Source organism: Suricata suricatta, chromosome 6 (assembly GCF_006229205.1).
Source record: "Suricata suricatta isolate VVHF042 chromosome 6, meerkat_22Aug2017_6uvM2_HiC, whole genome shotgun sequence".
Lineage (NCBI taxonomy): Eukaryota > Metazoa > Chordata > Mammalia > Carnivora > Herpestidae > Suricata > Suricata suricatta.
The window spans coordinates 26,163,080-26,183,708 of record NC_043705.1 but is presented as its reverse complement, the minus strand read 5'-3'; positions in this window follow the sequence as shown (position 1 = coordinate 26,183,708).

The following is a 20,629-nucleotide window of genomic DNA, read 5'->3' as shown; positions in this document are numbered from 1 at the left end:
ATTGTATATGTATATGTAATATATATTGTATATAAAATGTATATATATTATATTGTATGTGTAGTATATATCATATTGTATGTGTATGTACAATATATATCATGTATATATTATATATGCATGTGTAAATTTTTGAATATGTGTATATCATTTCACATGTGGGTATATATCTATTTATAGGTTTCAAACCTAGCACGTGTGAGTGTGTGTGAGCATATAATATATAAATCCCAGACTTGGGGCAAAGAAGGGAAGGAGGGGCCAGAAGAGAATAGGAGGAAGGGGGGAGGAAGGGCTTGTTCTTCGTTAAAGGAGAATGCCATCTCGTAAATGAGGACAAAGTCGTGGAACTGGAAAATCACCACCAATCATGACTGGTTGGGGAAGAATGATCAGTGAGTGCTGAGCTGGGTGGATGGGAGAGGGCTGCTGGGGAGGATATTCCCACAGAAGTGTCTCCACAGACCACTCATCAGTTACAAGGGGGACTAGCCAGACCTCTTGCCCGGAAGTCCAGGCGAACAGCACCGCTGAAGGGGAGGCAGACAGGATGTGCCTCCGGATGCCGTGTCCTGAAGAAGCTCAACCGAACGGCCAGGTTGTACAATTGGAAACGAGCCACGAGAAGGGATCTGACAAACCCAATCTGAGGAACGGCCTGCATTCTGACCTGCCCTCCAACAAAATATCAGTGTTATCAAAGACAAAGAAGGGCTCAAGAACTGCTCCAAATTAGTTGTTGATTAAAGGAGAACTGACAACAAAATGCAATGTGCGATCGTGGACGGGTCCCATAGTGAAAAGAAAAATCTGGAATAGTTATACGGGAAGGCAAACAATATAGTTAACTATTCAATGGCAGGAGTTTTCCAATTCTGAAGGGGACTTCTGAAATCTGGCTTGACCAACTTTAGCAAAGGTAGCAAATGCCCCAATGTGTTCTTCCTCACACCCATGTCACCTCCACTGATGAATAAGCAGGTGTTCCCAGGAGGACAACCCCGGACTCCAACTTTAATCTGTCCCAAGAGTGCCTGTGACATAAACGTGCCCCATCTTTGACAGTGGATACACTTGGCGAGAATACCCAAGGGCCTTCGGAAGAGCAGAGGCCTGGAATCAAAGCGTAGCGTCTTGCTGTGACCCTCAGCCACAATGGACAGGGTCCCAAAGGCAAAAACTCAAAACTTTCCCAGCTGGAGTTCAAAGGCCAACATAGATCTGGCCTTAGCAGGTCCCTGGGACCCTCCTCCCAATCACGACCAGTCAACAGGAGTTGCCAGTAGCCACCCCAGTGACTCACCCAATATACAAATGGGAAATGAGTGATCATTCACATTTAGGTGCATTTTTCTTCCTGGAGATTTATTCTGGATTATTGCATCTGACACCACTCATACACCAAGAATGGCTTTTGCACAAAAAACAAAAGAAAAATGTGAGAGAGCTTTTATGTTCTTAGAGATTCATTTAGCTGGATTATATCTGGCATCAGCACACCCACACCTCCGTCAGACTGTATTGGCAGAAAACAGGACAGACCAACCAAGGAGTGTACATTTTCCATGTCTTCCAATTGCTGTAGCATTCCAAAATTTCACAACGCTCTCTCCCACGGCCAGGTGAATATGAAGCGATTCCCAAGGGGCATGCAGGGGTGAGGGAGAGAGGGAGAAGAAGGGGAATGGAAATTCACGGAGAGGGGCCTGAGAAGTACGATGATAGCTTTATCATCTCCTTGAGTTCTTCCAAAAAGCCTCTGTTTCTATGCTCTTGAACCTCATCTGAGCTCAGCATGCAATCTGGATCGGAGGTGGTAACAAGGACTTTGGTCACAGAGGTCTGTCTATTGGAAGCAAAGTGACACTCAGTTGCCTATACCAATATCACACAGAGCAGAAAAGCAGGAAGGAATTTTATCTTTTTTTTTTTTTATGTTTATTTTTGAAACAAAGTCAGAGAGAAGGGCAACAGAGGATCTGAAGTGGGCTCCGTGTTGACAGCAGAGAGCCAGATGCGGAGCTTGAACTCCCAAATGGTGAGATCACGACATGAGCTGAAGTCAAAGGCTTAACCAGCTGTGCCACCCAGGTGCCCCTGAATTTTATCTTTAAGATGGGGGTGACCCAGAGCACAGCCTCTCTCAGGGATTAAGTGGCTAATAGCAATGACACTCCACAGCCAGAGCAAACAGCAGGTGATTCCTTGACAATGGGCAACTCAATAGACCGTGCCAAAGCCTGTTTTGTCTTCGCCTTCCCTTACAGATTGACACTACGATGCATCTCTCCACTGATCATCACAGAGATTCCGGCATTCTAGCAGCAAGTCTTATCAGCCCCAAATCCAAAGGGCCACAAAGCCTCATCACCTCTCACCTTTGCGGACCGAGGAAGCATGCATGGCTTCCCCAAGAGCTCCGTCTCCCAACCAAGAATGTTCCCATGTAAAAGACTTTTCCACACACCACGTTTTTTTTCCCACCAGCCTCTGGAACATGGTATCTCGGGAGAGTGAGAGTTAAAACAAACGAACGTGGAACAGCTGGGCAGACAGACGGACTTAGGAGACCGTCCATCTCACTCTAGACAGGATCATTTTCTACCCAGTTGTAGGGAAGGTCAAACGCTAGCTGCCCCTCAAGCTGCCTGGGACGAGGGGGAGTAGCCGCCGTCCGACTTCAGCGACCACGCAGAATGGCCGCCAGTGAAGAACTTTCTCTGGTTGCCACAACTCTGAAGAAAGGCTGGACGTTCCAGATGCAGGAAACTGGGGAAACAGCCTACAGCTCAGCCACCTGCCCCCCTTCTGAGACCCTGATGGAGGCTAGAGACACTGCATCTGCACAGTTAGCAACTGCTGGGAGCTGGGGGCGGTGTGGGGGGGGGGTTCCTGGGGGGGCTTACAAAACCTCTTCTGTTCGCTGCTGAAGGTCAGAGTTGAGAATCCCAAAGAGGCCCCCTGACCTCATGCTCATCCCCAAATAATTCTCTTGACTGAGCAGCTTCAAGCTTTGAGGGTCCGACAAGGCTGTTTACCAGCAAGGCCCCCTCTGCTCTCCCAGGGCAGCTGCTTTCCCTGATTTGAGAACACCATGTGGCCCCAGAAAGAAGTCAGCCTGTCAGAATTCCTCCGGAGCGAGCTTGTGAATGGGGGACAGGGCAGCCAGCTGGCTGGCGGCCATTCCAAGCACAAAGGCAGGAGCACGTGGTGCCAGGTGTGTTTAAAGTTCGTCTTACCTTTGGTCCCCCAGTACCTGTGTGATGGACGGTATTGTGAGAAGGTGTATTCAGCCAGTAAGGCCTTTCTGTCAGAGTGGCCGCACATGAAAGGGAGGTGGACGGCGGGGAGGCTGCCTTTGTGCTCGTGGTAAATAACCAGCCGGCTAGAATTTTCCCTTCTTTTCTTCACGTTCACAGGGCCGGGAGGACTGGTGGTTTACACACTTCTCTAGCATTCCTTCTTCTCCATAAAAATGTGAGTGTAGGCTAAGGAGGATTTCTGTCCCTCCCTGAGCTGGACAACCTGAGCGATTACAGTGAGCCACTCAGCAGTTACCGAAAGCCCAGACCTGCGTAACGAGAAGATTTCTGACTACGGGGCATTGCTCTGTACAGAACTGCTCCAAAGGCAATCAGCACCCAGGAGGAGACATGCCGGAGAATTTCTCCTCCATTAAATTATGAGGTGAGCTGAAAAAACACAACTAAATCACCCCGAGTCCAGGGCTCACATGAGTCTCTTGACTAAGAAAATAACTTTTCTGGGCTAGGTTCTCAGCAGCCATTTGGCCAAACACCAGTGTCCTTCTCCGTGATTTCAGAGATGAGGAGGTAAGATTGTTTTTAGCCTTAGATGAGCCAGGAGACAATCACCTAAAAACAGGCACCCTTGGCTCTCAAAGCCGACCCCCTCTACAGCATTGAGAGAAAGTGCTGGGGTTAGATGTAAGTCAGCCAGATGGAAACACCTTGGCCCGTGTGGCAAGACTAAGATGCCTGAACGGTCCCACCACGCCACTGAGCCGTGCCAAGCATAGGCACCTGGCTGGACCTCAGATGCTGTGTCTGATGCTCATGGAGGCTGCAGGCAGGTGCAGCTGAGGCGGAGGCAGACTTTGTGTATAAAATCACCGTGGAATGAAAAGACATCGCATCTCCAACTGGGCCATGGGCCGGTCTGTGGGCCAGCAGCAGCTGTGACTCAGCACCCTCCAGCAGGGCCTAGGGGAAAGCTCCAGGTGCCCTCTCCAAAACGGGAATGAGAGCATCACTACCACACAGAACCTTCACCTTCAGCGCTCCTGACCCATATGTGACATTTTCAAAGCCAGGCCAAATCCATTCCTAAGACTCGGTCCCTCCTGGACCTAGAAAGAGATTTACTTTTGCCCCCAGATGGTTCAGAAATGCAAGTTCTACCCTGCTTGTGTACCAAACGGCCCAAACGGCTACCAAACTCGAGTTTGGCAAGGGGGAACCCACGAGTGTTTATGGCAGTTCCCAGCATGAGGGCCTAGGAAGCCGCCTCCTCAGAACAGAGCTGCCCACCCACAATGTCTAGGGCTGGCTTATCATGCAGTCAAGGGCCCAGGACTCCCAATGAGAGGGTGGTGCACTCTCCAACACCATCAAACTCCCACCCCTTTGCTTCTGACCTTTGGCTGAAGCGCCTTGTGCTCCATAGTCTTTCCACTCCCTACGAACTCCCGCTATGAAAAGGAAATAGGAGAGACCTGGGCAGACCCCCTTGCTAAGGGGCACGAAAGCCCACGTTGGACAGGCTGACCTGGACCTTCTTTACTCCAATGTCTCATGGCAGAGCAAGGGCACCATGTCAGGGGCAGCAGGCCGCATGTCCCACCAGGCCTCTTACCCAGTACACACCCCAGGCCTCTCCAGACACCACTGCTGTAAAACTCTCCACACAACTCTCAACCCTTAGATGGGCGCCATGGCGGCCTGGGAGGCAGGGCAAGGCCTGGAGAGGAGGCATCCTGGAGGGACCCTGGGACATCACGCTCCTGGGCAGCTTACTTCATTTGTCGGGGGCCCAGGAAATGTCGAGGGGGCAGCCTGTGGAGGCTCAGGGGGCCAGCGGCAGGTCTGCCAGCCTGTGGGCCCCAGACAGAACAAGGACCGCTGTCCAGAGACGTTATTCACAGTCCCACGCAGGCTGCGGTGTGAAAGGCAGGCCTGGCAGGTCCCCCAAGTGTGGCTTCTCCCAGCGTCACCACCGCCAGCGGCCAACAGGTGGCAGGAGAGCTTTGGGAAGCGCTCACCTGAGGGCTGTGGCTGGTCCCATGGCTGCTGCCCGCACAGGCCAAGGCATAGCTCCAACTCTCGGGGAGAGAAGAGCCAGACGGAGAAAGAACTGCACCCTGGGAAGCACACAGCCAGGTGCATCCTGTGGGTCCCCGCGCAAAGAAGACGTCCGGGACTAGAGCCCTGCATCTCCCCACCTGGGGGCTGACCTTGCTTACCGCAGACCCCCGTGGGAGTCTGGGCCGAGAGGGTCCCCGCGTCAAGGCGCCGATTCCCCCAGACTCCCACAACATCCACTCCACCCCCGTAGTCCCTGGACAGACCCCAGGCCAGGGCCAGTCCAATGCAGGCACGTCCCCTGTCCACAAGCAGGTTTAGAATTACTTGGAAAGACCAAGAATCCAGAGCGGGAAGGAACTGCAGGAGGCGAGAGAGATGGCCCAGAGATAGGGGGAGTCGTGGCTGTCACTGGCACCCCTTCTTAGCCTCTTGCTGTAAGCAGTGATGAGAAAATTACGTGTTTTGAGAACCGGAACGGTAACAGAGGAGTTTTTCCTCTTTGTAAATAACTATTACATTTCCTCCCACCAAATTCCAAAGCTAACAGAGGGAAGCCCGCAGAAGTGCCCCGGCACTCTGTTATGTGCGGCCTCACACGTTACAGACAGTGAAAGGAATCCATCAGGTTTAATTGGTTCTGCTCTGGTCAGAGCTGAGGTCTCTAGAAGCGTCCCATATACTTTACAATTTCAAGTTTGAGAACCCTAAACTAATGATGTGAAACTAATGTAGTGTAACACCGAGTGCCCTCTCAGCCAGTAGGAAATAATTTCTGCAGTGCTTCTCAAAACCAAACCAAACCAAACAAATAAATCAAATGATTTTACAACGTGGAAAAGCCGTGAGCGGGCTGGAGCGCCAGCCCTGTTTGGGGGAAGCAGGCTGTTTGGGCGGCTGGAGCGTCGCTGCCACCGGCTGTGAGCAGCTCTGCCGGGCTCTCCGGGCGCCCGCGGCTGGGAGCTGCCTTTGAACCTCCAGCCCAGCACACTCACTCGGGCAGACAGTCTGGGCCGCAAATCCGAAATGACAGTTTTAACAAATACAATTTCAGCGTTTATACTGCGATTTAGAGAGAGGATGGTGGCCTCACCTGGGAATCACTATTAAATAATAAGCTTATAACATATTTGCTGATGGCAGTATACACCCTGCTTCAAATTAATTTTAAAACAAGCTGCTGATACAGTTTGTCCTCAGAAGGGAAACAAAGCCAGCAACCGGGTAGACTTAGTCAAGGGGCAAACGTACAGAAATGTATGCAGTGTTGATCAGTCCTTTTGCTCACCGAGCGACCAATGGTGACTTTAACATTCAAATGATTTACAAGAAAACATTTTCTTCCCTGCACCGATTAGAATATGTAATTGTAGAATATTAAATGCTTAAATAACACTGAAGGCAGGCTCCAACCCTGATGACGAGCTTCTCACAAGTGTAGACCTTTTTTTAATGTGTTCTCTTGATTGTGAAATTGCAATTCGTTAATGAAAGAGAATTGGTTGCATCTGTCTGTTTACAAGTTTTAATATCCACCAGTCATTTGACCAATGTAGAGAGCAAATAAATATTTCCCCCCCATGTCATTTTTTAATTTCCCAGAAACAAGCGTTCCTTTATTATCTGTGACCTACTCAAATGAGAATTACTGTTAAATAGTTGCAGGTTTTTATACGTGCTCCGGCGTTTAGAGTCCAGCACGCCATATTTCTCTGGAGAGTTTTTGTTGAGCTCAAATACAGTCTTACCTATCTTCTATTACTTGGGTTTGAGTAACACATATCGCTTTGGAAAAGATAAACAGGCTACCGTAAAAGAAAATAAATAGTAAAGACGTCTTCGGTCGCAGCAAGCAGAAAGTGACTCTTATCCTCACGCTAGGAACTCCGCATTTATTTTGGAAAACGCAAACAGAGGGGCAAACCTGGGAGGATTAACAAAACCCTCCAATCAAACAACCAGCTGTCTGTGGCCCCGCATCCACTCTGGGCTTCAAGGGAATAGCTCACCCAAAACCGGGCTCGCATTTACTGAAGAAATTAAGATGATCCGAATCGACGCTGACAATGTAGGTCTACAAATCATTTATTATTCACTCATCCACCAGAGGGAAAGCGTCTCCCGGAACCTTTTATATGTGAACCCTTGTGTTTCTGAGAGCCCAAGCACAAAAGAGAAGCCTTCAGTGCTGCTGGTTAGAAATGATGACAATTAGAGCTAATACCTGACCACGGCTGATTTCCCTGTTCGTACACCACACTAACATCGGAAGCATGTGATCGGCCCTCCAGATGCTCGTTATTAATTGCACGCTCTTTGATGTCTGAACGTCGGTGGAATCTACAAAGGCATTCATGTAAGAAAATGATGCCTCCTGAAATATCCCCAAGTCACTGACTGGTGCACTGCAGGTCCCCATTCGTCTGCTCACCTTCAGCGGCGCTGTGAAAATACCCCCAAAGTCCAGACATGCTCCCAGCAGTTTCGGCAAAAGATGGATTTCAAAACTGGTCTAAAATTTCCACTTCGAGGGGAAGAAAAAAAAAAATGGCACGTCTGCTCATTCAAGAAGTATCTATGTAATCAAAAGCAACACATTTCTAAAATGCTTACCGTTCAGAAATTTGCCCGAACAGAACTATGAAGAAAGGGAGAGAGACACAGAGCAGGAGGCAAGAAAACAAAGGTGAAATCCTTGCAGTGGACAAGTGAATCAAGGCCATCTCGCCACCAATACCTACACTCCCCTGATATTTATTTTCTCCCAAGAGACAGCTTGATTTTTTCAAAAAGGCTTATCAGGAGGGAAATTGCTCACGAGAGGTACATTTCTTTTCTCAGGCAGAACCGAAGTAAAGAGAGAGATTGTTATTACATGGTTTCTTGTGTGCTATTTCAAAACAAACAGACTTCTGTTTTTACAAACCATTTATTTGGGGGGCTTTATTTGAAGAAAAATTTTCCTTTGCAAAGAAAAATTTATAAAAAGCTCCATGTACAGATTACTTGACCCGCTGCCTATCATAACATCTTTACACATCTCAAGGATTTAGGAGAGTGAAAAGTAAAGGGCAAGGAGGGTTTGAAGGGCAGCCCAGCATGGTTTGCATACCTGCTTTCCTATGCGAGCTCAGGAACATATCCATCCCAGAAATATTTCTGTATCGTGATTAAAAAAAAAAAAAAAAAACCTCTGAGCCACCAAATATTGAATTCTTTCACATTTTTGGGCAAGGTCTTTTTGCCATCTGGAATTAGGTATTCTACTAAAACTTGCATTTTCAAATATTAGATTTTCTATGATTCTCTGAAACCCTCTCTTGCACAGAGCCGAACAATCTCACCTTTCCAAAAATAGAGGGGAAACGAGACAACTAAAACTGTGGACTTCTAAAGAAAAAGCAATCTCTTCCAAAGAGTAAAGCTGAAAAAAAATGATCGCACTGTTTTCTCCTTGGAGCGAAACAAAACACCCTCCGACAGATCTCTAGAAGAAACTGATCGCGGATTCGCCATCTGAAATGATGCACAATTAAGAAGCATAGTAATATTTTTTAAAAAATCTCCCTGCTCCCAAGAAGAACTGGTAAATCAAACATCTGCAGCCAGGAACCTTGAAATCTCAATTCTCCTACTCATATTTTTCAGGGGTACAGAATAAATGTGGAGATGGGGGTTTCCAAATGTTTCAAGATCCCCTCTGCAAACAGTATCACAGCCTCTACGTGGACAAGCCCTGCAAACGTAACGATGTATTAGCGAAATGTAAACCCTCTCTGAGTTCCCAGTAAATCTGAATATGTACGAAATTTAAATTGAAACAAGGAACAAGTCTAGTGTTAGTCCTTTCAAAATACTAATTTAATAACTCTCCAAGAAGTAGAGTGTTTTAGGAAAGGCAACCCAGATGTCAGCATATAAAATCAAGCTATAAAGTGCCCTTCAAATATATTTCAATCATTTTTAAATATTTACATTTAATAAGGACAAGTTTTTATGGCAAGAGAGAGGTAATTACACTTATCATTAATGGAAAAATGTAGTTTTAATGGCTTGTATATTGATTTGCAAAGGTGAAATAGTAACCTAAAATATGTCATTGTCTTTTTTTCTGTCCAGCAATTTGTTGCTTTTTTTGCAAAAGCAAAATATGAAATGCTAGATGTGTGGGTCAGTGTTCAGGTTGGCAGGGAGGAAGCCATAGCAAAAACCTAGCCCCTCTCCCGCATTCTCCCCTCTTTTCTGGATGTCTCCTATTCCACGCAACTGAAACCCCAAGTATTTGTGCTTTGGGGGATAATTAGGAGAATCTTATCAGACTTTTATAGCCCTTCCTAATGAGGTTATTTATTTGGCAGACATTAGCCAGCACAGAGATTAGTAACACCTTAAAGCAGCCCCCTCCTGCCTGCTGTACACAAAAGCCTATCTTATCGACAGAACAGGCTTGGTGCGGGCGAGCTGCGGCTTCTGAAAATTCACCAGAGGTCAGCCTTCATTAGTCAGGAGCTCTGAGACCCAGGGCAAAGGCAAATTCAGGTTTGGCCACTTTGAGGCCACAACCCTGAAGCAACTACGAGCAGGGTTTGCTGAGAAGACAGGGAGGGGCAGGAGCCCAGGAACCATCCGGGTGGGTCCTGGGGGAAATATCACTGACACACAGCATGCAGTTGCCCCTGGGAAGGGCCCAGGCCTCCCAATCCCAGGGGCCTTCCTCTTTACAAGGAAATAGATACACTTCACGGATCTCAGAGAACAAAACGAAGTAGGCTTCCTCTGCTTTGTCCATGGCAGCGGGGAAAGCAAGGCAGAGCGAGCAGGACGGTCACCTGTCCTAAAATACCGCACTCCTACCCAATGCCCTCTTTCTTTTCATGCTTTGACATCATCTCAGAGAAAGAACACTCAGTAAAAGTGATTTTAAAAGTGATTTGAGATGAATTCATAAATAAAATATTCTCACCTCTGGCGGGGAGGGTAAAGGGCTTTGCATGTCTGGACTGGGAAGTCCTGATACATTCTGGAACTCTAAGAAGGGCAGGCAGACTAGAGAAATAAACAAACTGCTCGGGCCAGCTTTTCAAAATCCACCAACGTGGAATTCCCAGTCCAAGGCTTCTGACTTCATTTTGGGCAATCTGGCTAGAAGGGACAGCCTTGAGGTGGGATGACAGGGGTTAGGTTTGCCAATGACCTAAGGTGGATAAATATTTGTAAGACACTTTGAGAGTTAACAAGCTACACAAGTACCCAGCTCCAGGAAAGGCCTCCATTCTGTCACTTAGGAAAATTTTCAGGGGAGCTAATAATGTTTGAAGCCCAGAGCTAAATGTGGCCTGAACGAGCAGACCCCTATGCGGCCCCGTGGCCAGGCTCTGAGTGGCAGAGGAGTTCACCAAAAAACACTCTACCATCAATTTGCCCCAACACAGGAACTGCGAAACTCTATTTTCTGCCATAACCAAATAGCCACTTTTTTGTTATCAGTAAACCCACCTATGGGCTCTCTCTCAGGATGCTAGGGGATCACTCCTTTTGGGCAAGGCCCCTGGACCCTCACCCTAATTCGAAGGCACAAAGACCTGCCTGGGGGGCTCTCACCCCTCCTCCTGGAGCCAGCCTTGACAATATCCAATCCTTGGAAGGCAGGCAGGACTGAGGCTGTCAGCTTGGCCTCCCTCTCTTTGTCTAAGACAGGAACCCTAAGCACAAAAACAACTCTTGCGATTGGCACCGCTTTCATCGCTATAGCAACCGGTGCTTCTAGAAAGGCGAAGGCATTGGTTTGGGACTCACAGCCAAATTAAAATTTCTGCAGCTCAGTTTACTCCTAACTCGTCCCTTACCCCTCCTCTGGCAACTTCAAGAGCTCGGGTCCAGGGGCAGCTGGATGACTACATAGCAACGCCGGCCCACAGCTGCTGGGTTTCTCAGAGGATGGGCTGTGCCCCACAGGTCCCAAATGCTGCGACAGGTGAGCCCCCAAAGGCGTCTGTGGGATTCCGATAGCAACAGAATATTTATTAGATGGAGGTCTCCATAAGGTAAGGGGAAGCAGGATGATAGTTTTCCATTCCTGCTATGGAAACGGCTGGGCCAGGGAGCATTTAGACTCACATGGCCACAGACAGCCATCTGAGCTCTGCTCCCCAGGAGAAGTGGGCTTGAGATGCCCCGTCATGGACACTAGCAGACTGGAGAAGAGAAAAGCATTCGGGGCTCCTTCTGCCCCAAAAGGCCACACCAACTAGATGATACTCAAATACAGATGTATCCTGAAACCCTGTGTTCTACCGGCCACACAACCTGGAACCCACAACGCCTCAAATGCTTGCTTGGCTCAATGGCGCGGGCATGCCGGTCCCTCAGCTCTCCCCACAAAAGCAGTAAGAGAATATCAGGAATGCTCAGGCCCAGCCTCTGGACCATAGACGCAGGGGTTGGCAAGGACATGAAGAACAACTTGGTCTAAACCTTGGCCTCTTGGACACGTCTTTGGCTGCGTCAGTGTCTCAGCTGGGTCAGATATTTGTTCCTGACTGTCTGAGTCAGTAACCATTTGCAGTGAGGACCTATTCCACAAACTAAGAGAGACTGGAGATAGGTTATTAGCTGCAGCTCTTTTCATGTGGAATTACTTCTTCTGGCACTAATACGCCATCATTTGAAAGCCTTAACCCAAATGGGCGGGCAGCCGCCCCAACCCCGGGCTGCGTGGACCGAGGCAGCGGTCTCCATGTGCTAGCTATTACCAGGTTGTTTGGTCCCGTCCCCAGTCAGCATTTGTTGCTGCGCACCGAGAAACTGCTGTCAGGAAATGTTCTTTTCTAAATTACATAATTAGGGTATTGGGGAGTGCAGTGAAGGCAGATTAAGGGCATCACTTGTTCTTACTGCAAGCTATGATTCAAAGCACATAAGTAAACACTTAAACTACGTGAATGGTTTAATATTGATTAAACAATGACCTCCGAGACTAAACTCTGAACATGGTAGGTAGAAGGAGCTGGAAGGAGAAAAAACAAAGAGTTGGCTAAATAGTTGCATTGATTTAGAGAGAAGTGTGGACTTTGACCTGACAGATCAAAATCAGGATTTGGAATGATTACCTAAAATGAAGTCCTCAGGTCCCACCCCTGCAAGCCGATGGCGGGGCTGGGGGCTAAATGGTCAGGGTTCGGGGGCAAGGGACAGGGGCAAGTTCTTCCCTCAGAAAGACAAGCTTCTCACCCACACCCACTTCCAGAAACGGGGACTCAGGCAAAGTGCCGGCTCAAATTGCATTTCATTTATTGTTTCTAACTACGGGCCACGGACTTCAACTTGATTAGAAAATTGTGCTGACGCTTCCTGTGAAGTGTATCCTGAGCCTTCCAGAGAAAGCTTGGGGGGAGTTTTCTGCACGCGCCCATTTCCTCCAACAGGCTTTCTCCCTGCCTGGCGGTGCCCTTGGCCCTGCATGCGCTCAGATGCCTGGGCAGGTGGAGGGGCCGCCCTGAGAAACAAAAGCCTGGGCAGGAGGCTGATGGGGTGGGTTCTCAGAGTCGCCGGGAGTAGGGGAAGGCAGCCCCCTGCAGGGCGTGGCTCCCACAACAGCAAACAGCTCCCCCCTCACTTGTTTCTGGGAACTTTCCACCCAGCTGGTCACAGGGTCTCTGCCAACTCAAGGCCCAAAGCCACCACGGGCTCCGTGTGCACGCAGACCTCAGCAGCCCCGTCACCTCCCCTCCTTCTGCCTCACATTTTGTGTTTGCTCCGTCTTCCCCTCATCTGCCCTTCAGGGCAGACGGAAGTCCGTAGGAATGAGGGTTTCCAAGAGATAAGACCAATGATGAAAGCTACTGAGAGTTTTTGAAAAGGTATGCCACATTAAGCATCTTAAATTCACTGTTTGTTACAATAAGTCATCACAACAGCCCTTTGTGACAGGTATTATCATCATCTATTCCCATTTTTCAGATGGTCAGAGTGAGGCTCAGTAAGGGTAATTGGCCCCAGATCACAGTATTGTTTTTCAGTTTATTTTAACAGAGATGGGGGCAGGGGGGAGTGTGCGCACCCAAGGGAGGAGCAGAGAGAGAGGGAGACAGAGAATTCTAAGCAGGCTTCGCATTGTGGGCGCACAGCCTGATGTAGGGCTCAAACCCAAGAGTCCTGAGATCACGACCTAAGCTGAAATACAAACTCAGACACTTACCTGATTGAACCACTCAGGTGTCCACAGATGACAGCACTTTTATACATTTTGTTTAACAAACCCTTACATGGCTCCAATTTTGTGCCCGGGGCTGTTCTAAACATTTTATAAATCATCACTGATTAAATCCTTAATGCAACCTTGAGTAACAGGTGTTATTATCCTCAATTGAAAATGAACAGGGGCCCCTGGCTGGCTCAGTCAGGTGGGCATCTGACTTTTGGTTTCAGTGCAGGTTGTGATCTCACAGTTCATGAATTCGAGCCCCGCATCCAACTCTGCCCTGACAGTGTGGAGCCTGCTTGGGTTTCTCTCCTTCTCTCTCTGCCCCTCCCCTGATCACACTACCTCTCTTAAAAATAAATGAATAAACATTTTTTAAAAAAGAAGAAAATGAACTAGTAACTTAACAAGAGATTAAGTTACTTGCCCCAGGTCTATAGCAAGTGACTAAGACAAGATTCTGAGGCTGATAGTCTGACTTCAAAAAAAGCCCACGTTCCTAACCAGTCCACAGGACTGCAGACAATCCTTCACAAAAAGTCCTGTACAAAACAAACCCACCCACCATACGCAAAGTGGCTCTGTAAGAAAAAACAGCCGTGGCACTGTGCTCAGAGAGAGCACTGGACTCAGAGTCCGGAAGCCTGGGCTCCAGCCCCAGCTCTGCTCTGCGGTGATCCGTGAAGCATCTCCCCTCTCCAAGCCTAACAACCGCCTAGATCCTAAGGTGACTAGAGCCGAGGGCCCCTTGACAATCTCCAACTGAGCCTCTGGAATTAACGGAGTGCATCGAATCTGCCAGGAAGCCCAGGAAATCAGGGAGTTATAGGAGGTGAGCTGCCCTGCTCCTTCCCAGCCCCACCTCACCTTCTCCCTTGAGCCAAACTTGGGGGAGGGGGATTCTCTAGAGTGGAAGTCATGGCCACTGCCTTCCACCCTCTCTGTGCACAGATGCTTGGGCTCCCAGCTGGAACACAACCACTGCCCACAATGCCTCCAGGTCTGCCCATGCTCTACGAAACCAGTGAGTGCAGGGGACCGAAGGCAGCTACAGGGTGAAAATCCTGCCCAGACAAGTTTCTTTTCATTTATGTTCCGAGTATGTCCAAAGAGTAAAACTAAATAGATCCTTCCTATCCACTGCTGTAAACAGCTCAAGTGCGACGTGTGGAGAAGCCGTCGGGGCTCCTCAGACAAAGCCCTCCAGCTCCGCGGCCCTGCCCAGGGCCTCCGTCTGCTCAGGGCTGGGCCAGCATCTGCCCCGGCTCTCCATGTGGCCCAGGCTCTGCTGCCACCTCCCAACCCTGCCCCACCTCCACAGCTGACTCCAAACTTCGGTTCATCTACCACACACAGCTCATCTTCAGTGTTCGGGTTCCCTATATGCAGACTGCCTCCCGGCTAAAATGTGGTACCCCAAGAATCAACACCTGCAGCATTTTCATGATCCCACGTGGACACGCACAGAGCAGCAGAAATGTTGAGTCGCCCGCTATGCAGGTTCCCAGCGCAGGCTGAACGAGGTGACCCTCGGCCTCCTGTATCAGGATCTGATCAAGTATCCTTGTCACCGTCTATACAGCACGACATTTGCCACATGCCCATGCTTTTTGTTGGTGATTCGGCTGTCTGAAATAACCCCTACATGTAGCGCTCAAGGGCTGTCTGGCTTTCCGAAGTGCAGGAAGGCTGTGCGGTGCCTCTTGGAGACAATACCTGTGTTGGTCAAGCTCCCATCAGGCATCAGTGAGAGTGCTCCTGACCATGACTTACAACCCCTCAAACAAATGTATGTATCGGTCAAAAATAAGTTAATCAGCCAAATATATATTTACACACGCACACCTAGGAAAGAGGGTGTCTTTAAATAAAACCCAGTTAGGTTATCTATTGATCAGTTGATGAGTATGTTGGGAGCGGCCGCCCACAGGAATAGAACAGTGTGTCTCCCCAGCATTGGTTATTTCAGGGTTGTGGTGACTTTCTTGGACATAATCACCATGAATAATGAGCATCAACTGGGGTTTTATTCTCACTGCAGGTGGCTCAAGCCTGTCAAGGAACGTAAACTGAAAGGAGGTATATATAGAGGGCCAGCAGCGAGTGTCGGTACTACTCCTGCGAACTGTCTTCCCAGACTAGAACCCTGTCCTTCTTCATCATCGTGTTTAAAATAGTAGAAAGAGAAGGGTGCCTGGCAGCTCAGTCAGTAAGTGTTCAACTTTGGCTCAGGTCATGATCTCATGGTTTGTGGGTTTGAGCCCCGTGTTGGGCTCTATGCTGACAGCTCAGAGCCTGGAGCCTGTTTCGGATTCTGTGTCTCCCTCTCTTTCTTCCTCTTCTGCTCGGGCTCTGCCTCTCAAAAATAAACATTAAAAAAAATTTTTTAAAGAGTATGAATAGTAATAGTATGAGCTGGGCACATACTAATGACTGCACATGGATCACACAGCACCTCATCTAATCTCCTGGTGCCCGTGGAGCCTGGGTGCTTAAAGGCCTCATGCCCAAGGGCGCTTGTGCTTTCACAGAAGGTGGTCTACATACCTCACTGTCCTGGGTTCCTCCAGGAGAAGGCTGGGCGTCCTGAGAAAGGCCATCCCTCCAAAGAGCTTTAGACAATTTTCCAACTCTGGGGAGCACAGCAGGGGAGGCAAGAGTCCTCCCTTGAGACAATGGCCTGAGAGGGCCTCGCCCCGACCTATACCTTCCACCCCAACCCCACCCCCACCAAGCATCAGTCCACCGCAGGGCGGCGCTGCCCCCCTGCAAGAGGCACCACACCGACTCCCCATGCCCCGTGTGACAGCCACCAGGCCAGCTGCCCTCTCCTCCCCAGCCTGGCCTGAGCCCAGCCAGATCTCAGGCTGCACCCCACCCTGGCTGAGATGAGAAAGCCTGAGTATGGGGCCACCAGGTACACGGCGGCCCTGGGCCACTACCGGCTTCCCCATGTGGTCCTGAGCAAACAGTTCCCTACTCTAACCTCTGGTTTCTCCCATCTGCTCCGCAAAATGGGAATAATCACTCGCCCACGTGCGAGGCTTCAGATCTATGATCTCACAATTTTAGGAGAGACGACACAAGCAGGGCCAGGGAAGATCACAAAGACAGTGACTGTTATTGCTGCTGATGAAATTAAATGAATAAAGTAATATTCCCTGGGGGGCTAAGTGGGTTGAGCGTCTGACTTCGGCTCAGGTCATGATCTCACAGTTTGTGGATTTGAACTCTGCATTGGCCTCTCTGCTCACAGCTCAAAGCCTGGAGCCTGCTTTGGATTCTGTGTCTCCCTCTCTCTTTCTCTCTCAAAAATAAACAAACATTTTTAAAAAAATAATATTCCCTGGATGCTAAAGAGAAATAAAGTGACAGCATTAATCCCCTCATTTTTTTTTTTACATTATCCCACTAAGGCAGGATAGACTGAGCTCCTCAAAGGGACAATCCAAATTCTCAGAATATTCCTGCCACTGAGCTCCCCACGGAAGGAAGCATACAAGTCATTCACCGACCCATCAGGATGCTGCTTATCTCCAGGCTATGGACAGTGCTGTTCACAGACAGAGAAAGTGGGGCAAACTCCGAACGGCCACCTGAAAGGGGACAGGAGGGAGCTCGGGACTCCCATCCAGCGAGGCCTCAGAGAAGAGGTAAGCAAACAGGGCCGAGCAGCAGGAGGAGGGCCAGGACAACTCCATCCTCCTGCTGCGAGGTAGGAGCTGTGGCCCTGGAGTCCCCACCTGCCTCTTGGCCACCCCTGCCGGAAGCGGCGCAGGCCGGGCCGGACAGCAGGAGCCCAGGTAAGCCGCCCCAGGTGCAGCAGTGACCTTGGCTGCAGGAAGTCCCATCACCCGCCTGCAGCTAATTGCAGCCCCAGCGGAGGAGCCAACCTAATTACCCAAAAGTATGTGGCTCCCACATTCCTGGGCCACCACACAAGCTCACACGTCTCACAGGAGACGCAGCCCCTCACTCGTGCTCCCGGCCCCAGCCTCTCCACCCGTTCCACTGAGCCCCCAGGAGGGTCCTCTCTCCTGCAGCTTTCTAGAAGCTGTCTGTAGCTGCCCCAGCAGAATCCCCTGCTCTCCCTTGCCCGCCGCGGAGGCACTTAACCCTCATCTTTACCTAATGTAAATATTTAATCCTGTACAGGGAGAAGCTGCCCATCACCTGCCCTCACCGTGTTCTGTCCTCACCCAAATGGTCTCCCTGTCAGACCCTGGAGCCAGGATGAGACGTGAGGGGCTCCCCACCCACCAGAACCCCCCCACCCCCTCCCCGAGCCTGGCACGCCGCTGGCATTTCACTGCCAGCCCTGGGAGCGATGAGCACGCTGGAATTCTACAACCTGGGGGCAGTGGGTGTGACTGAAGATTCACTCCTCTCAGCTGACCTGTGGCCCCACCACCACCCCCTTTGAAGTTCCTCAGAGAATCGAACCTGGTGCCTGGCACAAGCAGGGAGTCCCTCAACATTTATTGGGTTGAGTGTGAGCCTTACGTCTACTAAGCATCAGTGATGGGCCAGGACCTTGCACATCTCTGGCGGTGCCTCCATCCACGCCTGCGTATCCCTCCCGCCTCACACCTACGCCAAGAGAGTTGGAGGTCTGCCTGCCTATTTCTGCCCAGGAGCTGGAGACACGGAGTTGGAGGGTGGGCTCATCTAATCATTAAGAGCTGGCGGCGGGGGGCACAGAGAAAAGGAAAAGCTGGGCGTTGGAGGGAAGTGCACAGGATAGAGATTCCCACCCTTCAACTTCCCTGCAGAGGACAATCAAGGGACAGCGTTCTCATTGTCTTACTTCTGCCTGAATGACTGACTGGAGACAGAGTGTGGGGCCCTGATGCAGTGAGGGTTACACACTCATTGTCTCTTTCAGTGCTCACAACACCCCCAGGCAGATTTGTGTGTCCCCGTTAAAAGGATGAGGAAATGGAGGTTCAGAGAGGTTAAGTCATTTGCCTGAGGTCACACAGCAAGTAAGAGGGAAAGTCGGAGCAGCTCAGACTGTGCTCCTGACCATTCACACTGCCACTTGCTGCTTGCTCTTTGTTCGTATTGCTTTACCCTCAAACAGTGGGAGGCTGGGAGGTGCGCACTGGGCAAGTCCTTCCAGTTCTCCAGGAATTGTTACCTCATGAACTCACGTGGCTGCCCTCACCAGCACCTGAGCCCCCGAAGTGCAGGGGGTCCAGGCCCTGTGAGGAGCCATGGAGGAGGCTGCCCAGAGGAACCCCTTGCCTCCTAGTTCTGCGCTAGTTTGAACCAGTTCAAACAGAGCAACAGCCGAGTGGTGACAACTGCCAGGGCCCTGAGCGGGGGTGGCCATGCGCTGCCGGAGATGGCTAGGAAAGCTAGGAGGGCTTCTGGGAGGAGGTAAACTTTGTCCACCTGGAAGGATGAGGAGGACGTTGAGGGTACAGGGGCACCCCAGGTCGGAAGCTGGGCCTGGGAGCCAGGCAAAGCAGGACTGAGGAAGCAGTGTCACCCCATTGGGCGGACAGAGACCTGGTAGCAGAAGCCAGACAGCCAGAGGTGTAGAGGTGAGAGAGCAGCACGGAGGGAGTGAGCAGCCAGCACCAATGAGCCCTTCGAGGGCCTCTGTGCCTGCCCGAGAGGTCAGGGCCCCTTCCAGAGGTGGTGGGGTATTGGCCTTCCTGGGAGGGAGAGGAGCAGAGCTGGGCAGGGACCCGCCTCTTCCCCAAGCTAACATCCCTGTCCCTGTGCAGCAGAGACGCTACTGGCTCCGTGTCACCAAGAGCCCTCGGGTCCTCCTGGAAGGGGGAGACACACAACATGAGCACCTGAATCCAAGGAAATGCTTCTCCCGCCTTCCGAGGGACTCCTCTCAGAGCAGATCAGGACTGCCTACTCAGGGGCGCCTGGGCAGCTCAGTCGGTTAAACATCTGACACTCGGGAGGAACCTGGGTGGCTCAGTCGGTTAAGCCTCCGACTTCAGCTCAGGTCACGACCTCACAGTTTGTGGGTTCGAATCCCATGTCAGGGTCTGTGCTGACAGCTCAGAGCCTGGAGCCTGCTTCTGATTCCGTGTCTCCCTCTCTCTCTGCCCCTCCCCCATTGCGCTCTCTGTCAAAAACAAATAAATAAACATCTTTAAAAACTTCAAAAGAAAAAAGAGGTCTGACCCTTGGTTTTGACGCAGGTCATGAACTCATCGTTTTATGAGTTCAGGCCCCGAGTCCAACTCTGCACCGATGGCATGGAGCCTGCTTGGGATTTTCTCTCTCCCTCTCTCTCTGCCCCTCCATGAGCAGTCCCATCCTCTCTCTCAAAATAAACATACACACACACATACGTACATAAAGGATTACATACTGCAGAGTGGAGACAGGCATGAGATCGCCCTCGCCCCCACCAGCCACTCCTGCCTGTGGAGGGCAGCTCTGTGACACCGCAGGGGGGCGACGCCCCTTCGTCAGGGCTGCCTTGCCTGGTTCCCAGCTTCTCACCTGGGGTGCCCTTGCACCCTCAAGCATCCACCAAAGGCCCGAGTCCTACCAGAGAAGCCCGTCAGGACTACAGGAGGCCACCTGGGTCTCCCACACGCACTCTCCGTCCCCTCACCCACCTAATAGCTACTCCTTCTTCAGGCCTCCGTCCAGACGTGCCCTCCTTCCGAGTGCTCTCCCGTGCCACTCCCGGCCCCCCTGCTCCCACAGCTCTCCATGCCACTCCCTGCTTCTGGCTGGCTGTCCTCACAGGACTGTGACCCCCAAGGGCAGAGGCTGGCTTAGCCTCTTCACCCAGGCTGCGTCCCCAACTCTGGCCTGGGCCATCGTCTGTGCATGATAAGTACCAGCTGAAGCAACAATCTCACAGCCCCATGTTCTGACCTCTGGTCCAAAGGGGCCCCATCCCATCTCCCAATTAGACCAGTGGCCCCAGGCATGAGACCCAGCACCCCCTGCTCCTCCAGTGCCTGCCTGGGCCTCACGGAGGCTCACTAAAGACTCCAGTCCCCACAGTGTGTGTGCACCCCCACCGTGGACAGGCCCTGGCCACCTCCATCTGACCGGTGTCCCAGGGCGAGACCCCAGGCCTGAGGAGGAAGCACGGTCAGGATCAAAGATCCAGGGCTGC